A 17,752-nucleotide genomic window follows, 5' to 3' on the forward strand; every position below is an offset into this window, starting at 1 on the left:
AGCCTATTAAATAGTGATACAGCACTATAAAAACTTGGGCGATGGCCAATGTTTACCAATATTATTTCAATTATATCATTTCCATGCACTTTTAACAATGTGAAAGTGACCACACTGCCTGCATTCTCTGCTTCAGAAGAATGGAAGCCGGTCAGATTTGATGGGAAGAGGGATGGTGAAATGGTCTTCCTGGAAATGCTTGCATTTAAAGGAACTCAGGTTGGACCTTATAGGTCTTCAATGTTCTCTGCTTTTCTGACTGACTGAGAGGTGAAGGTTGATGTCTCTAGTAGAGGGTGTCAGATGTAGCAGCAGCTGTGTGCATGGTGGGGGTGTGTGTGTGGGTGTGTGTGTGGGAGGCAGTGAGATGTAGAACACTAGTTTTAACACTGCAATGAAACTAAGCTGATACCAAAACTCTATTTGCTAAGCTTCCTTCCTCTTGCCCGTCTGTCCGAGAGAAGGACTTACTAAGACTCTCTATCTTTCGTTCACAATCCTGCTAACATGAAATTATTACATTACATTGAGGCTGAACTTTTTTTAAACTCTTGAAATTAATCAAATTTAAGAAAGAATGTTTGCTTGTTAATACACTGAATTCAAAAAAATTAAAATGATCTATTTTTTTTTAAAGTGAAACAGATTTATCTAATTTTGTTCTTTCGTTGATCCTACTGATGATTATTTTTCTTCATTAAGGAGTTCACCGACTTTTAACCTTAATTACAACTGAAGTGAGTAACCAGCTGCATACAAACGCCAGCACAGTGCAGAGAGAGATTAGTCATTGAGCGGGGAGCGTTTACAGAGCAACACGTATCACAGTGAATCACTACAGATTGACTTTCAGGCTGAGTGCAGACATTTAATTATCAGGGAACTTGCCATTTAGATTGCTGTGTTTACGGGATCGGGCGCCTGATGTTCTCGTCTTGCCTTTTAACTCTCAATCATACGTTTCCCTCACCGAAACGATGCGGTTTGTGTTTATCTGCCTATAAAGTCAGTAAAACGTTCATTTTGATCATGACCTTTGACGACGTAGGTGGCCGAGGTTTTCAATGGGACCTGCTGAGGATTCGCACTTCTTCCAGTTTTCATACCGGATAGAAAACAAACAAAAAGAAACTACAAATAGAAACACTTTAATAAAATTTCAACAGTGACATTTCAAGACATTTAGGTTGGTCTCTGTTCACCAGTCAGTCTTAAAAATAAGAGTTTTCCAGTCTGTCCTTCATGTCTCAGTTAAACCTTATAACAAGGGCATCTTAATTTGGTCTGACGTCCAAACCAGTTGCGTTTGCCCCCCGGTCCCTGCTGGTTGTGGGGTTGCTGCCGACTGAATTTGAGAAAGCTTTCCCAGCGGAGATTGGCCTGAGGCTTAAAGGATTAAACCACATTAATGACATGTCCAACACTGACAGATTTTTTTTTTTTTCACACACTGAACAGACATAGGAAAACGTATTTTAACTGCAGCCATGTTTGTATTTATTTGAAATCAAAATCCACTGTTGTCTTTGTGATTTACGTTGTTCTTGGAACAAAACAGAGATCAAGAGGAGCTTAATTGTTTTTTTTACAGAGACGTCATAATTCATTTTATTTATGGTTTCGATTGTAAGTGGAGGTTTTTACCATTTTATCTGCTGTTTTTGGTTGCCGTGTTTTATTTTGGAGATTTAAAATATCTTCCAGTTCCAGTGTTTAGTGTTCTTGTCAAGACTAAAGTTTATTGGCCTTTGAGTCCGTGAACTTTGTTTTGTCGAACTTTCAAATAACAAAATGATTGTTTATCGCAAAGAATCCCTGGACAATTTATCGTCCAGAGAAATTTGTTCTTGTGGCAGACCTAATCAGAAGATGTGTTTAAGGTCTAAAGAGATGGAAACCAATCACGTGAGAAGAAGAAGAATCAAGCAGAAGTGGCCGACACAAACTGAACGTCTTCGTTCATTTCCTCCACTGCTATTACCTAACTACAACCTTAGATAGGCAGACTATGATTCTAACGCAGTGCAGAAAAGATGCTTTCACCGGTGTATATACTTTCACTCTGAGGCCAGTGTATTGAGCTAAAGTACAGTGTTATCATTTCCAGCATACAAAACACTCAGCATTTAGCTCAAATTTGATCTCATGTGACTAAATCATCCACATGTTTGATATACTTTCCATAATGCAAACTTCAAAAATTACTCCTCATAGTCTTATTTCAACAGTCTGTCTTCTTTCTGTTTTCCAAGATGGCCATATAGACTTGTAGAGTATGGGCGTGCCGTGGTGGCGTAGGACACAGCGCGACCCATGTTTGGAGGCCTTGAGACCTCGACGCGGCTGTCGTGGGTTCGACTCCGGGACCCGGCGACATTTGTCACATGTCTTCCCCCTTTCCTGTCAGCCTACTTTCAAAACAACATAAGGGACACTAGAGACCACAAAAAGACCCCTGGTGGGGTACAAAATATATATATACTGTATATACACAGTACAGACCAAAAGTTTGGACACACCTTCTAATTCAATGGGTTTTCTTTATTTTCATGACTATTTATAAGGCAAGAAATCCCACTTATTAACCTGACAGGGCTCACCTATGAAGTGAAAACCATTTCAGGTGACTACCTCTTGAAGCTCATCAAGAAAATGCAGAGTGTGTGCAAAGCAGTAATCACAGCAAAAGGTTGCTACTTTGAAGAAACTAGAATATAAGGGGTATTTTCAGTTGTTTTACACTTTTTTGTTTAGTGCATATTTCCACATGTGTTATTCATAGTTTTGATGCCTTCAGTGTGAATCTACAATGTCAATAGTCATGAAAATAAAGGAAACTCATTGAATTAAAAGGTGTGTCCAAACTTTTGGTCTGTACTGTATATATACAGTATATAAGACTTGTAGAGTATAACACAAGTTGATGTACTGTCCTTTTAAGAATTGAACTTAAAAAAAACAACGATTAGCAAAAAGTTTCTTCCACTTTATGATTATGAAGTACACTGTCATTGATCATCGCGTAAAATCCCAATAAGTCAGGTAGATCAGTTCTATCTTCGCCCTTTCTGTCTCCTTGGCAACTGATGTATGGACTGGTCTTAATTATATCACTGCCACATATTTCTTCAGATGACTGTCCGTGCTTTTCTCTCAAAGAGTTCACAACATTTCTACATGAGAAAATCCAATGGCATCTCTCCAAGTACATGGAGTTTTAACACCGTTTCAGACCACTGCAGGCACTACAGTGGACAGACTCTTTGTTGCTATATTATGCAGTCTGTCACCATAGAAATTAGCTTTGCTGAATGTATAATGTAGAGACAAGTCCATGCTGCAACATAACAAAGCTAAAGATTTTTTAGACTCTTTTTTTTTTACTTAACACATGCATAGAGCACCTGCCTGCGTTATCTATATAACCCACATTTAAGCTAAAAATGATTAATTCCCATAGCAATAATAGATCCAAAGTCATCTATTGATTTGCCAAACAGGTTTTTTTTCTGATTGGAAGCTACTGTATATTGCTCCACCAGAGTCAACTAGAATTCAGAGAACTTTTGGGCTGATCTAAGAATTAGGGTGACAGCAAGGAGGCCTGTCAACTTCAAAGATCATTGCATCAAATGAATAACTGCGAGAAATGTCACATGTTTTTACTAAGCACCTTTCAAAACAATAGTTGGCCAAAGTTCTTCACAAACACACCAACCATTGATGCCAATTAGTGCTTTTCTGTCGATTATTAAGGAGGGGATCAATTATTTTAACATGCCAATTTTGATTTCAATTTAAAAGGAATAGAGAAGTCCAAAGACTTCTCCCTGGCATTGTTTTATTATACTCTTAAAGACATTTCAAGAGTCTTCTGTCAGAAACCACTGTGTCAGTTGAGTGAAAATATTCTGCCATGGGGTATGAATAGTTTCAGACTTACCTGTACATCAGACTTAAAGCTTTGATAAGCTGTGTGGAGATCCTGGTCCAGACCCAGAACTAGCTAGACGGTCTGTGTATCTCTACTGGCCTGGGAACACTTCAAACCTTATCATTGCTCAATTAGTTGACCTAACTAAGGTGCTTGTATTTGAGCGCTTAATGGATCCATCTGGCCCAATGCAACTTGGCATATCTGTAAAGACACTACGACAGGCAGCATTAGCGTATTCTGCAAAACATGGGAGCATATGGACACTCTATTATAGAAAACAAGTCAACTGTGCAATGTGTTATTAAACCTAAGGCTTGCAGCTGCACTCAGGAAGAGGTAAAGTGTCTCTGTTTGCAATCAGTAGCATGTTTGGCAGATAATACTAATCTATAATGAAGGAAACAGGCGAAAATATAGAAGTTTGAAGGTTTGTAGAACAGCAGCGAGGAGAAGAAATGGTGATATGATCTACGTCTGTAAACTACACAAAAAACACTTTACAAAGAACCTGTTCACACAAGCACTGCTTTGATGTGTGGGCAAAGACTCACTCACGCACAGAGAGAAGGAGAGAGAGAGAGCATTTGGAAGCTTGTATAATTCTCTCTGTGGGTGTCAATTAAATATCTCAGCTCTGTCAACAGAACAGCATACACACACACACACACACGCGGACACGCCCACCCACACACTAAACAGCTCGTGCTTCGTCAACACCGGCTGGCTTGGCAAACAGGAGAGAGCAAGAGAGCAAAGAGCTGATGGAGAGAGGGAACGAATGATAAGAGATGGAGAACATGAGAGCATGAAAGCACTGCAGGTAAGGAAGAACTGCGCGCGCACACCATCACCCGCGCACACGCCGCAAAGAAAGAGAAAGAGAAATTCTGCTTTTTAGGTTGGAATTATCCTGAGATGTAGATGCTAACTGCAAAGATACCTACTTACACAACTAATAGCATCCCAGAGACACATGCAAACTAGCCGTGTCAAAACTGTGTGGAATAACGCAAACCAGTTATGTCATCTTGTCCCAGTTCAATTAAATCAAAAAACATGACACGGCATAGACACAAAGCTGGATGAATTCACACTGTCACACTCAGGGAAAGCATCACCTGGTCTATTCTCTGAGTTCAACCAAATTGAACTTGTACTGTAGCTTGAAGGCTTCAAGGGTCTGAGGGATTTACAGCAGAATGTTGGCAGGTGTCCTCATAAAGACTCTACCCTCGGCCAGGTGTCGCTCTGAACCAAAGGAACAAAATGGCTCCCTACAGGATGCTGATATTGGAAATCGGTGAAATCAAACGGTGTTTGGTTTAACTGAATGTGCCACCGTCATTAGTCTTAAAAAACCTAAAGCTGTCAATAAAGCCATTGATTCCAAGGGCGTCGATTAGTTCAAAAGCTTGTCTGGATTGTTGAAATTAGAAAATGCAGACATTCATTGAGTCTTTACCAGTCTTTAGTCCAAAATACCGTAATTACATCCAAAAATGAGGCATAGCGTTATGGTTGGTGAAGTGATGAACACCTGGTAGTGGGTGGGATATATTTAATCAGCAAGGAAACATTTTGTGCTCAAGGTTGATGTTTCAGAAGCAGAGAAATGAAAGTAAGGATGTGACAATGACTAGACTGTAATAGAGCCTCTTCAAAATGCCGGCGTCTGTTGGCTGTTCCTAGTCAGAATCCATTGAAAATGGTCCAAGGAAGGCACAGTGTTTGTTGATTTACATGTGATTTGATCCAACATTTGAGCTACTATAGATCAAATTGTTGAAGCAAATCGGGCATCCCAGTTTGTTTTGTGTGGAGTTTCACTGACGTAGACTTGTCTGGGTGCTAATGCTTGTTCAGACACAGTTTTAAGGACAGGTTTGAGGTGTTGTCTAGGCCTCTAAATTTCCTGAATCTCAATCCAGTTCAGCATCTGCAGGACAAGCAAGTACAACCGATGGAGGCCCAACTTCACAACATACAAGACTCAAACGATTTGCTGTGAACAGCTGGACTTTTGGAGGATCTAGCGAAGTCCATGTACGGGGTCATGCCTGTTTTGGCAGGAAAACACATGTCTACACTACTTGTAGTGTCTACACTACAAGATCAGTGTAGACCACTGATCTTGATGTAAATCAGATGATGGACAATAGACTGCTTAGACATTTTTGTTCTGAACGCATGATGGGTTTGATTCTGATTCTTACTGATATCCAAACATGAGTAGGGAGGAACTTTCTCTTTCTTCAAAGAGTCTTTCTCATTCCTTTGGATAGAATTAACTGGTATTAGCTGTATCAGACTATTGTATCAGAACTGGAGCACCAGGGTTAAATGAAGTAGATGGACGACGATTCACTGACTAAAATCAGTTCCTGCCAGCATGATCTTACTGAGAGGACTTCAAAACCACCAAGAGTTGTGGATTGTTTGTTATTTTTAAAAAAAAAAAAAAACATGAAAACCTCAGCCTATGAATATTCAAAAAACAAGTGGAGATGAAATCATGTTGCTCTTTTTTAGAGTTACACCTTCAATATTTACTCCATCAATTGTTCAACAATTAATTAAAAACTCTGAGTTAACCGAGATAGTCAAGTTGGACTTCCTGTTCATTTTCTGCTTTGGAAATTTGAGATCTAATACGTTTCTGCGTGTCATTTATAAAAGCTCAATTAGCATGATGGCAGTGCATCTGGTTCCTGACTATTCTGTGTACTCACACACTTGGTTGAGCATGACGGGCCTTCGCAGCCGGTGCCGACTCAGCTTCCATTCAGCAACGGGGATTAACGCGTAGAACAAGCCGACATAGCCCGGCTTAACGAGAGACAACTGACTGTCAACCGAGGCAACATTTAATACTGGGATCGTATTAAACGTGTCACTTTAAATTAACGGCTAATCAACGTTTTATTTTTCTTAACACAAACTCAAAAGTGAAAAGAAGAGCTGACGGATATCTTTAGATTGTAATTTAAACAATGTTATGCTATGACGGTACTATGTATGGTACTGGGACCATATATCTGCTGCCACTACAAAAGGAACAATGCAAACACAACTGCATGTATTTGTAGATGCCTCTTTTTATGCTGATAATAGTTTTGCTGCAGAAACGGCTGACGAGAAAGAAGAAATTCTGCTCCTCCAAAACGTCTCCGCAATTTCTCAGATCTGGCAAGAAAATGATTCAGAATTTTGCCAATCAAGATGTTTTCACAGTAGCAGCCAATCATTTGGATTGTACACAACCCATACACTGATTAACACAGGACAGATTAACTCTGAGACTAAAACCAAAAAAGAGACATAGGCCCAATCTCAAATCAAATTTCTTTTCAGTCCTATTTGATATACAGTATGCATGGCATTTTTATAACAATGGAAGCAACTCGATTGTGCTACAAAAATATATAATAAACATAATACTGCCCTATAAATGATTAAATGCTGCCCATTTGTTTTTGTTCCTTGCCCCCAATAATACCCCCCCTCCCCATCCTTTCTCAAATGTTTTTTGAATTGATTTATTTTAAGTGTGACATACGACACAACTCTGTATTTAAACAGATGGCGACCTTCGAGAGATGCGTCTTGACGCATGTAGTCCCTTGGGAAGAAATTAAAATGAAGGAAACTTTATATTTTGACATGTTTTGATAGTGTTAAGAGTAGTTAAACTTACAGCTGGCTAAAATAAAACATTTAAATGCAATGACTTGTTTGTTCAACTGGAGCGATGTTAAATCCCAACCGAAAACCACCGCCATGCCTAAAACGCTCAAATTGGCTCTGAGTGGTTTTCAGACTCCCGACGCGTCTCGATGCGAATAACCTTGTTTGCAGTATCTTCATAAAAAAACACAACAAATCGCTGAAATGTGCTCAGAAAAATGAGACAATATCTAAAAAGCAATTAGGATTCCAAATGGAGGCTATTTAAAAAATTACACCTCCCCCCACAGCTCCCCCACCCCCCAACAAGCTCACTGCTAAGACCAAATCCAAATAAACAGTGTAAGCGCTAAATCTGTGGTGTCAGGAGTCTTTAAGCTGCCTTCAGCAGAGTCCACATTATTACCAAAGCTGGCCTGCTGCACGTCCTTGAGGGTCCAATTCATTAGTTAGCTGAAAAGCCCAATCAATCACAATGTATCTGCTAAGACTATGGATCATAATTCAGCTCAGGTACAGCAAAGAGAAAGAGAGAGAGAGAGAGGAAGAAGGATGAATGCAGCTATAACTGGAGGCAGCTCAGGGCGGTTTCCAAGGAGATTCTTGGTGTTGCGGTGATTAAAGATCACCTGTCAAAGAGTCTTTGCGGATCTTCGGACATCTTGCCTAAAAACAGCAGGACATTGCTGCGCCGGCGATAAAAAGGAATATGTAAGAACAAACAGGAACATTTCCCCCGACTTCTCTTGAGGTCACTCTAATTGCTGGCGTGTGCGCGCGTGTGTAAACGTTAACAAGCGGCACACATTACATGTTGACTGTCTTTAGTTCTTTTTTGTTGTTGTTTTTTTTTAGCCATCTCTTTGGGAATGCTTTTGAAGGGTTGGGTTCCATTATGTGATATAAGTTATTGATTAGGGACAGAGGGAGCAAAAAGAAAAAGCCTAAACCCCCCCCACACACACACACACGCCCAGAAGAGGCATGGAGCAACTAGGGGTAGTCTCTAAGGTCTCCTCCACTTGTCTGCGATTGTTCCCTCGTCTCCATCGATCCCTCGCCAATCAATGCAGTGAAACGGAAACAGGTGTACGTTTGCAAGCAGAGAAAACATGAGCAGATTAATCACAACCCTTTTGCCCTCATACACAAATAGTTGCCCTACACCTCACACAAATTGGTTTATCAATGATTTTTCAAGGTCTATCTCCCAAATAATAGGGAGTTTAATGATCTCTTAAAGCATAACCATGACTCTGCGATATAGTTTGGATGTTTTATTATGTCCCGCTTTAGCTGTTCGCTCTGTTTAGCCAAGCCAAATCCACAAAGTAATGAAATGACAACACGAATCAGACAATGTTTAGAGAGAAAAATTAACAACAAAAAGCCTCATATTTCTTTACTTTGCTGGTAAATTTTTACCTGAGAAGTCAGTCAAGAAGAAGAGGAAATTGAACCCAGGACCTTCTTGCTGCAAGGCAACAGCTCTTCCAACTGCGCCACTGTGCAGCCCCGTGATTTTGTCAGTTTCTTTAAAACTACAGACGTTCGCTACAACAAATGGTATATGTCTAATTAGCTTGTTAGCCTACCACTACATGAAGAATGCAAGATACCATTTCCAGCTAGCTCACGGTGATATGACACCATTTTAAAAGCGTCAAGCTAACTATTAGCAATAAAACATCACAGAACCTTTAAAGCATCCAAGCTAACGCACAAAGGAACTATGACCAACAAGACCAATGACAGGTTGACTTCAACCCTCCCTGCTAACTCAGGCTGGTTACTTTCTGTGTTCAGATAGCAAACAAACACATTTTAACGTTCATAAAAGTGCCAAATGTTATCCATCGGTGTTGCTACAAGGTAGCCAAACTAGCAGCTCATGGGTTCTTTGGAAACAGCTGAACAGAAAACACGGCCCATCAGATCCAGTCCTTTTTATCTCGTCTGATTCAGGCAGCTCATCACAGAGCTCTGGAAACAAAAAGATTAGCTTTAAAAAGCCCAGAGATAAAGATGCTACGAGAAAATAAAACGGAAGATACATTGTACATTCGTGCCAATTCGATGTAATGAAATGAATCATTACAGTCCCAGATTACACATTTAGTATCTTTAGATTTTCTTTTCCCCCTGGAATGTCAATGTTGAAAGTGTGTGTGTGTGTGTGTGGGGGGGGGAAATAGAAGGATCTGGTGACTGAATGGAATTATGCCCACTAAAGAAATGTCGGCTTCATTCAATTATTTGGCCGTAGAAGGTGTCACTCCTTAAGCAGGAGAATATCTCCCCTTTGGTCACAATCTCATTGTCCTTTACAGACCTCCAAGTTTAAAAAAGAAATAAGAGCGGGGGGTCGGGAGGAATCTCATTTACAGGGCAGAGCTAGAATGAAAAATTAAATTAAATTAATAGCGTCGACATGGAGCAAAAAGAGGCCCTGGAGGAGCGGTGTGAACGCTCTCTCTCTTCCGCTGTGTTCAATTAAAAGGCAGGACAGGAAGAAGGAAATGGAAGACTTTTAAAACGTGTCGCATTGCTGATGCTCTGCAGAACCAGTTCAAAACTTCTTTCTTTTTTTTCTTTTTTTTTACAATGTCGCTTGAGTAAGACAGAGAAGACATAAATCAGAATCTACGTTTCAAAGGCTGCGACGGCTTCTTCTAATATGAGGTAACAGGTGACTTCCTGAAATTGGGCTTCCACTGACGGCGCAGCGTTAAACTCGTCCGTCTGTCTGTTTCTAACAAAGAGGCCGACAGAGAGGAAATTGCTCTTTAGTTTTCCCTTTAAAATGGACACACAATGTAAGGTGAAGCGCCTGGGGGAGATACCGTCGCTGGCATTAGGTGGCCGCCTTAAAGACGGAAACCCGGTTTGGAGTCTCGGTGTCGTCGTTGGGTTTCGGTCGGCGACAGAAGCACTTCAAATGACTTTCTAGTGGCAGCATGACGACACATACTGTCCACAGTCATATTCAGTAAATTAGAATACGTATGGTCCAATGAGGCTCATTTCTCAGTTGGAAAACAACTTTTACCCAGGCATTCAACAGACGTTTCATCAAGGCTACATTTCTGTATTAAAAATGTTTTTTTTAATGGTCTCATGTAATATTCTAATTTTAAGTCATGTCATAATTAATGGACATAAAGGCTTTCAAACATCTATTTGTGTGTATTTAATCTATACAATGTGTCTTGACTTAGTGATAAACTTCCTAAAATAAATGAAGTTTTCAATAATATTCGGATTCATTGAAACGATCTATATGCTAATGTTAATTATTTGCCTGATTAACTCAGGCTGCGTTGATGATGATGAACTGGTAAGTAAGTTTAAATATGGTGAAAATGTTAAACAGTTCATTTTGACACCAGTGCTCTTTGCTAGTTTTGTTCTTATATTTCCACTAAGAGGTTTCCAGCAAACCTGCTGAAATATATATTCATTAACCCATTCAATGTTGCCTCCTTTTAATTCGATTTCACTTATTATTCATTTTCCAAACCATAAAATTGTCGTCTTACCTAAATTTGTTGACAATTATGAATAGGATTTCAGAAGTTTACGAACTCGTTCATTCCTGGCTGTTTTCACGTTTATTGGTCGTTAGTCTCGATGTTTGCAGTTTTCTGGAGCGCAACGCAAAGCTCGACTTCATGCACAGGTATTTATATTAATTTGAAATTAACAAAGACAAGCGCGATGGATCATCCGGAAATGATGGACAGCGAGAGCCTGACTGTAGCTCAGACTAATTCTGGGGCTCATTATGTGTCTCTACTTATTTCCAAGCCCAAATAGGCAACCTCACGTTCAAAAGCAGCCCGCGATTCCTAAGATTTGCGAGCGACTTTAGAAAAAAGCAAGCCCAACGCTGCTTAGAATAATTGGACTTGACGACAGAAACTCAAAATAGTTCCTGTTTTTCCAGCAACAAAATGCGCATCGCGATCCATTGTTTGTTTCTGTCGCTGCTGATACTGTCGCACTGAAACGGCGATAACTCCTCAAGACGCTGGAGGAAATAAAATGAAATTACAAAAGAAAATTGTAACGCACAGCAACACGAAGTGATTGGGATAAGTAACTTTAATCTGATTACTGGATTTGAAATAGTAACGCGTTAGATTACCCGTTACTGACATCTCTGTTCATCAGTTGGTAGAAACTGTTTTTTAAGTAACTCACAATCCTGCTCAGTCCAGCTGCTTTGATTCAACAATATTGGCATCAGATTATTGGTTTATTAGTGGATTTGTTCTGTGAAAATAAGTCATTTAAATTTCCTTTAGAGTACTCGCTCTCTATGATCAACCAAGTAAAACAGTTTGCTTTCACACACCGTGACCTTTCCCTTTTTTACATTTTGTCACATTACAATCACAAATTACAAAAAACAAACAAAAACAAAAAAAAGAATTTAAAAAAAAAAGTAATTTGTTGCAAAGTCCAGCATATTTTAAAGTGGAGGAAAACAATAGACTGTTTTAAATGCTGGGAGCAAATAAAAATCTAGTCAAGTGCAACCGTTCCTACAATGGAATAGCTCAAAAAACACAGGTGTTATTGTTGGCCTATTCAAAGTAAAGACCTAAATCCAATTGAGAATTTGTAGTAAGACTTGGAAATGTATGTTTACAGACTATATCTAACACATATGGTCGAGCTTGAGTGAGGCAAAGCAGGCGGTACAAAACGCTAAGTTTCAAACATTTTTTTAGCTTTTCTTTTGCATAAAACATTAAAAACTATAAATGATTTGCTTTCCAGTTCACAAATATGCAACACTCCGTGTTCAGCTGTGAGGTAAAATCCCATTAAAATAAACTGTAATATTAAAACCAAACAGATATGAATACTCTTGTAGTCACTGTATGCTTTTAGAGATTTTCCTAATCTTCTTACTATTTAATTTTAATAACATATTTTTAAAGACGCTTTTTACATAAATAAAACCGTTTTGCAGGTCATTAGACACATTGAGGATGATTTCCTCAATAAGCGGGACGCAGAATACAACAGAAGATTGAGTTATTAAAAAAAATATTCAGAAAAATAAAGCATTGAAACTTTAGGACAGATGTAAAAAATAAAATGGATAGGCACTGGCAAAAAAAAAAAAAGGAAAAAGAAAGATGTGTGTTGGGATGAGTAGAGTTATTTGGACAGAGATTTTTTTTAAAAAATCCTAAAATTTAAAAAAAAAATTTAAAGTCCACTTACACCAGAAAAATGGAAGGACATTTATACAAATGTCCAGTTGGTACCAAGTTCATGGAGATAATTGAAATAGTAACAATTGGTATTTCAGGACACCAGAATCATAAAAATATTCTCAAACTATTCAAGTATTTGTTGGAAAAATGTATTTTCAAACTGCGTCCATATATGCACATATATCACTAATTGTGCCTAAAACGTCTTGCATTTAAAGTCGTCGATGCTACATATAGGATCTTTCACCTGCCTGTCGTCATGGAGACGGAGGTGGGCTTGGGTTAGAGCACAGCAGGAGTTCAAGGGCCGCGATTATTGTCAACAGCAGCACAAAGAGTCTCGATGTAGAGATTAAAACCCAGAAATGTACATCTTGAAACACAAAAAGTTATTCCTCAGACATCTTTAGCCGACGATAGCGGCCTGATACCGTAATACTGAGATAACAGAGAAAAAGATGGTAATATATGTTGGAATAAAATATACTTGGCTTTTTTTCCTCTTCACTTTTCTGCTGTTGTTGGTTTTGTGTTTTTATCTGCTTTGTTGGCAGCAGATCAGTGTTTGTCCTGCAGTAATCTGTGGTAAACCAACACACTGCTCAATTATCCACACAGAATGAAACTACGACCTTGTCGGTGCATAGAAACAGCGTGTTGTCGAGGCGCATGGGTTTATTTGAAACGTTTTGCACATCTTGACACCAAATGGATTAGATAAGAGTGCATAAAATGTCAGGGTAGTCGCTTCTTATATAAACACATGAAGTGGAAAACCATGTTAAAAATGTTCATGAAAAGACCTAAGAAGTAAATGAATTGAACATCAACGGTGAGCGTATGCAAACTTCTGACTGGGACCATGATTCGGAACATTTTCACCACGACAAAAAGACGGAAAGAAACTAGCTGTACTCCACATGACACTGAGAAAATTCACTGAGTCTTTTCTCATTATGGTTCATTATTGTCAGAACAATGTCTTTTTAACACATTTTAAGGGTGAAATTAAACAGCAACTTTTTACAGTAACATAATGAAATTTAGCTGCTGGTTAAAAAGGATTTATATTTGGTTGGCATGTTTGGTTGCTTCCTGCTACGACGGTTCATACAATCTGCACTCAGAGTTCCTGTGTAGCGCTGGAAAGTCTGGAAAAGAAACACATTTGATTTTGCTGTTTTTTTAAGTCTGAACAGCTACAGAAGTTGGTTTTATTTTCCGGACTTGTTTCGTTGTCCAAAGATTTTTTGCAGTGGGGGGTCAAAGGCCCCAACATAATTATTTACTTTTCTTCAAATTAATCTTTTTGGCAATGAGCTAACAGGCAGCATTTCAGTAAAACAGGCAAAAAAATAGTAATGTCTTTTTTTGAAAGGGAATCTTTAAACAGGCACAGATTCAAACCTGAAAAAAAGCTCAAGCATGTTAGTCATTAGGAAAGTAAAGCATACATGTTTCTAATTGATATCATTTATAATATTCAGTCATAACCCTAAAACCTTTGATCCAAACATAAAACATATGACCTCTGAAAGGATTTTCTTTTTAATCTTAACATATTTAGATAATGTTTTTTTACCCACTCTAGCAATAATGTTTTGATCAAGATCTTGATTGTTTTGTGTTATTTAATTTGGTCACAAAAGGTCTACAGACAAATACAGTCGTACAAAAAAGGAAATAATCATTTCACTGCTTTCTGGGCCGCCAGGTTTGTTTGGATCAGGTTTTTAAACTGATCTGAACCCGGCGGTTCCTAAACCGGATCCAGTTTAGATGTTTGACAAATCACTAACACGATAACAAAACCACAAGTCACAATGTGAAGAAATAATAATAATAATAATAATAAAAAAAAAAACAGCTTGCCGTAAACATGTAAAGTTTTACGCCGTTTCTTTGGGACTTCATCTGAAAGCAGTAATCAGCTGTATTTATTTTTTACATAAATACCTGGAAATTAAAATGAGCTTCATAGAAAATAAATAAATAAAAACCATTAAAACTGTTTAAAAAGAGAGTTAAAGTCACAAAAGCAACATAAATGTGCTTTTCATTCTTCGGCTAAAAGCTTTTCTAGCTGAAACTTCTTCAGCTCAGCTGCTTGGTTCTATATCTAAAGTGCACAGCGCCCCTAGTGGCCGATTCCACATCTCTGTTTCTAGCAGTTCTCCATCAGTTGCTCCCTTTCTGTAACCCTCCAATCAGTCATGATGCCTGTAAAAAAATGACTCTATAGTTAACTAATATGTACTGGTCTGAAACAGGGAGATTTCTTTTTTTTTTTTACAGTAAGCATTCAGTACAGGATTACATAACTGCCTATGCAGCAGGTGGGATGATAAGAGCAGAGAAAAGAGAGAGAAACAAACACAAATAAATGGGAAAAAAAAGCCACAAGGCTTTTCTCCATGTTTTCTGTTTCTACTCCTGTGTAATGAGTTAAATTGGGAATAAAATCATTTCTCCACCCTGCAAGTACCTCTTGATCTCACACAGAAACAAAGTCACTGTGGTAAAAATGCTGGACTCAAAACCCTTTTTTTTTTTTTTTTTTTGCAAAATGCCTATCTTTATTTTATTTTTTTCATTTTTTGCCATTTCTGGATGATTTATCTCGTCTCTGACGAGCGCGGCGTGACCAACGGGTTTGACAGAACGGGAAGGAAAAGGATGAGACAAAAAAGTTTGGACGTATCAGATTCCCTCACCCAACTCCCCACATGGCTTTTTTTAGTTCATAACTGCCAAGGGTTTTAATTATTAACGAGGACAATTCTCTGGCGTGTGGGATGAGTCATGCTTTCTGCTGCCGGGTCTTTCACGAGCCCCGAAAAGGTTGGATCACCACAGACAAGAAGAAGAAGGGAATTTTTAACCCTAAAAAGGCATGAAAGTTTGATAGAAGTGTCTAAAAACGTCCGGCGCTCAGGCGGCGGGACGAGGGCGGCTGGCTGGGAGGAGGAAGTGGCTCCAAAAAGAGGATAGAAGAAATCCCAGTACGAAGCAGGTCAAAGTTGAATACCGCACTGCATTTTTTTAATGTCATTTCTAATGGCTAAATAGGATTTTTGGAGCAGGTGTTTTGTTGGAATCCTGTGAGTTGTCAGTATCTTACCCAGACCCGTTTTAATCTCTTCACTTGGTGGAAATCAGATTCGCCAAAAGAAACTGAACAAAGCAGATTGAACCATCTCAACGCAGCGATTATGATCGCACAAGTCTTGTGAAAGTTTATGTCAACTCTGCTTTTACAGAACTACATGAAATCAGTCAATATTTATTTAATCAAAGGATCCAATCGGTCAGCTCACAATTTGGCCTTTTTAGTGCCCGTTTGGGACAAATGCAATACAATTTGATTCTTCCCTACGTCCATTTTCTTGAAAAGTACGTTTTTGAATAAATTACAGGAATAAATATTTGTAAATCTCACCCAAAATTACTTCTAAAAGTGTTTCATTGTAGTCTCTTTCTCACCCTTTTAGGTCTGACCTCTGTATGGAACTTTCCCTTACTGTAAAATGTAAGCATATAAAAGTTCACGGCCACATGTCGGACCCAAAGAAGTCGGGTACAAAAAGATCAAACTCTACAAACACACAAAATGGAAATGGCCCACATTTTTGCTAATTTACTAAGGATATTCTATGTTGTTTCATTGTTTCAAGCATTAAATGCAAGTTTCAAACAAAATATATAAAAAGTTTATTAGATCTATATTTTCCATATGGTGTTTTAGCTGAGATGATGTAAAAACTGAGGAGATAGGATTTACTAAAACTGCTTGTACACTGTTTACCTTATTAGCAAGAAGCTAATAAGACCCAGGAAGCTTTCACCACCACTGGCTTCTATGTAAATAACAATTCAGTGGTGCAGGTTGCAAAACAACATTTTGTGCCACCTGCTTTGACATTTTTGAAATTTTATTAGTTTAAAAAATGTAATAAATAAATAGAACATAAAAATAAAAAAAATCACTACATTATGTCTTGTCTGTTCAACTGACCCAACAGCTTCAGTGTTTGAGAAAATAAAATCAGTTTCTTCCGAATACAAGAATTATATTCCCTGCTAAGTTATAAACTGTTCTTAATCTCAAAAATTCCCATAAAAAAACTTAAATGAACAGTTTGGATAGTGTTAGCTCCCATTCCTGTAGCAGAGACCCTCATTTTAAGCCATGTTTAGCTCCTTATGATAATCTAAACTGAAAATATTAATATTTTCGCATTTTAGTGGGTAGTAATTGGAATACATTTACAAGAGACCATGAGGTTTGTTGCTATTTCCTCAGACTTACACCTTCTGTATTATTATGCTAAAGCTACATGAGGAGAGACTGTAGCTGCATCATTTTCCCAGTTTGTTCATGTGAAACCAGCTAGGATCATTTTCTCAAAACTATTGAAAAATCACAAGAACATGACTTTTTACATAAATATCATGTTTACGCAACACCTGCTGGAGTTGGAGGGGACTAGCGAGTCACAGCTTACAAGCTAACACAGCTAACGAGGTCAACTGACACTACCAGTAGCTTTAGCTAACGTACAGCTAAAGAAAAGTAACTTTTGACTTGAAAAGTGAGAAAACACCAATACATTTAAATCAAATTAGTCTCTGTTTGAGCCATAAAAACATAAAGATATGACCATTTTTTCACCACAGATTACTGCTAATAACTTCTCAGAACAAGCTTTAAAGAGTCTAAATAATCAGTTGAATAGCATTTTATGGAAATTTGTGTGACAAGTAGTTCTAAATAATGCTTCCAGCCGAGCACACACACTTGAAAATGTTCCAGATGTAACAAGCAGCAGCGCATTAGCATCGACAGCGTTTTTCAGTCTAATAGAACCATGAGGACCGTTTCCATCAAGCACCATAAAAA

The sequence above is a fragment of the Xiphophorus hellerii genome, chromosome 23 (assembly GCF_003331165.1).
Source record: "Xiphophorus hellerii strain 12219 chromosome 23, Xiphophorus_hellerii-4.1, whole genome shotgun sequence".
Lineage (NCBI taxonomy): Eukaryota > Metazoa > Chordata > Actinopteri > Cyprinodontiformes > Poeciliidae > Xiphophorus > Xiphophorus hellerii.